At 36.0% G+C, this 2,406-nt stretch overlaps 1 protein-coding gene across 2 annotated transcripts in view; it reads right to left on the minus strand.

Annotated features, from left to right (window-relative positions):
• Positions 1–129: 129 nt before the first annotated feature.
• The window catches only part of C16H6orf141 (chromosome 16 C6orf141 homolog), a 38,557-nt gene continuing 36,280 nt past the window's right edge, over positions 130–2,406 (minus strand). Inside the window, exons 3-4 of one of the 2 annotated variants that reach the window (XM_073225081.1) lie at positions 2,014–2,217; positions 130–778 (exon numbers count right to left, since the gene is read on the minus strand). The gene's annotated coding sequence lies outside the window, so the exon portion shown is untranslated. Of the gene's footprint in view, positions 2,218–2,406 lie in introns of both variants that reach the window. The other variant, XM_073225080.1, reaches the window with a different exon arrangement.

Consider the following 2,406-nt stretch of genomic DNA (forward strand, 5'->3'; position numbering starts at 1 on the left):
CTTCTTCAGTGGTTGGAATTTATTGTAGCAACACACACACACACACACTCATCATATTTAGTCTGTACTCAATCCAAATAACCATTATATATCCACTATAAAAAAACAAGTTAACATCATATTATGGAATATGTTTTAAAGAATTGAGTTTAAGAAAGGTAACTGACAGAGTCATAAAAAATCACTTCTAAGGAAATAATTTTTTTTTCTCTCTAGATGCTTTTAAGATTTTTCTTCTATTTCTGGAGTTCTGCAGTCTTGTCAGAATGTATTTAAATATCAATGAGGAAGTGAACAAAACTTCAGTTCCTGGAGGCTAGAACTTCAGAATCACAAGTAACCGTGACTTATTTAATATTTTATTCCTTTGGAAAAGTAGTATAATTTATTTACAAATCCTTGGCATTTTACTGGAAAAATAGGTGACTTCTTTCAAATGTACGTCAGTTTCTTTCTCAACGGGGCTTTTTGATGTGTGCCTACTTTTAACCTCTACTGTCCCCACTCCTGATTATCACAAAGAATCATCTTCACACCCCACTCCCCACTGATCACAGAGCAAAACTTGCAGGTTTTGAGCATACTCAAGTATTTTTCAAAAGCCTATATACCGTTTTGATGTGCTCAGGAACTGGGTTATGATGGTCATCCACTCTTGGCTTGTGAATATTCTCTCCTGCCTTCCTGTAATGCAGTTCCTATAAACAGTAGTTTTGTTCTTTAAACTCTGAGTTGTTGATCTTTTTTCACAATAGTATATGTTCTTCATTTATCTTGCCTGGAATTTAGAGAAGCATTTTAATTTGAAGGTTCAAATCTTCTGCTGAAACTTCCTTCTACTATTTAATAACTTCTTTTTCATATGCTCATTTTTCTTCCAGCACTCCTTATTCACATGGAAGGTGTACTGGATTTGTGATCCAAATATACTACCTTTCCCATCTTTATTTTATTGGTTTTAATAGAGATTTTCTGCTCCTTCTATTCATCTATTAATTAGTTTGGTTTTTTGCAAAACAAAAAATTGTCCGTTTTTATAGGTCCAGCAAAGGTGTGTGTGTGTGTGTGTGTGTGTGTGTGTGTGTGTGATGACACACACACATGCACACATTATAATTGTACCTCCTTACTTCTTTTTAGATTTATTGGAAAGAGTGGTGCTATTTTTGTTCAAGATCAAGTTCAAAGTTTAACCCAACTCTGTAAATATTTAAATAACATTTATGTTTTATCAAATAATTTTGTAAAAACATTTAAGATATCAAATTAAGTGGGCTATCAAGATACCAAATAATACTATTAGTATTAATTGACTGATTATATTAATTGGTTGATTTTTAAGCTCTACTTAGATGATCAATTTCAGGAAGTCTTTGGGTTTTTTGTTTATTAAATCTGAAAGATGAACTATGACTATTAACTACAATTTCAGGCAGTTTGGTGGAAGCTGAGATATTTTCAGGCTTCTCCAGCCTTTGTTTCCAGTCTTTGACTGTTCAATGCACAAGACAAAAGAGCTCTGCTGATCTAGAAGAAGACAACTCTGATAGCTCTATTTTGTTAGAAGCCACTTATTTTGTGTGTTTTCTTGATTCTCCTCATTTTGAGTGCTGGGCCCCCTTCAGTGGTTGCCAATGTATTTTGTCTATTTACTGAGGGGTTAAGTTCCAGTTAAAGAGGTGCTGAGTGTGGCAACTATCTTGAAAATGAAGGAAGGCACAGGCGTCTTTGGCAAAGTGCATCAGAGATTTGCCAGATAGTCAAACTATAATTCCCCTAGATTAGTGCTTGAATGAAGTCTCTTCATTTGTCAGCCTATTCAGCAGGAAATGATCTGTGCTCTTCTAGATTCAGGGCCAGAAGGGGCTCAATATATTTGCTAAGCCCTCCTGCAACTCATGGGGGACCATGAGACCTGCTGTCATTCCAGAAACACTCAGTTGGGAAGATACATTGCCATTTCCTGGGTTTTCACAAATCTCTGCAATCAGTAGTATGCAGATCCTTACTCACCCCCTGGGTCTCTGTCAACTGCCTCCAAACTCTCCCCCAATACAGAGGAGGGAAGTTTTCCATCAACTTTTTTTTCTCCCTCCAGAATCTAAAGGTCTTACATCCTCCAGGCCCAGTTGCTGCTCAGCTCAAGATAAGTCCTGTAGTTTGATTGTAGCTGTGGTATGAAGTCAGGAGAGACACATTCAGGCTCTCACCTCCCACCTAAATAAGGTATAAAGATACTCCATGTACTTGACAATTCGATAATGTTACATTTTCTCTTTAAAGATGTAAAAGTAAACTTAAGAACTGATACTTATTTCTTTGTAACCCTCACATCTTGAATAGAGCATGTTTAAGGGATGTTGTTCAGTGAATGAATGGATAAATAATTGAATGAATGCACAAATG

Source organism: Manis javanica, chromosome 16, assembly GCF_040802235.1.
Source record: "Manis javanica isolate MJ-LG chromosome 16, MJ_LKY, whole genome shotgun sequence".
Lineage (NCBI taxonomy): Eukaryota > Metazoa > Chordata > Mammalia > Pholidota > Manidae > Manis > Manis javanica.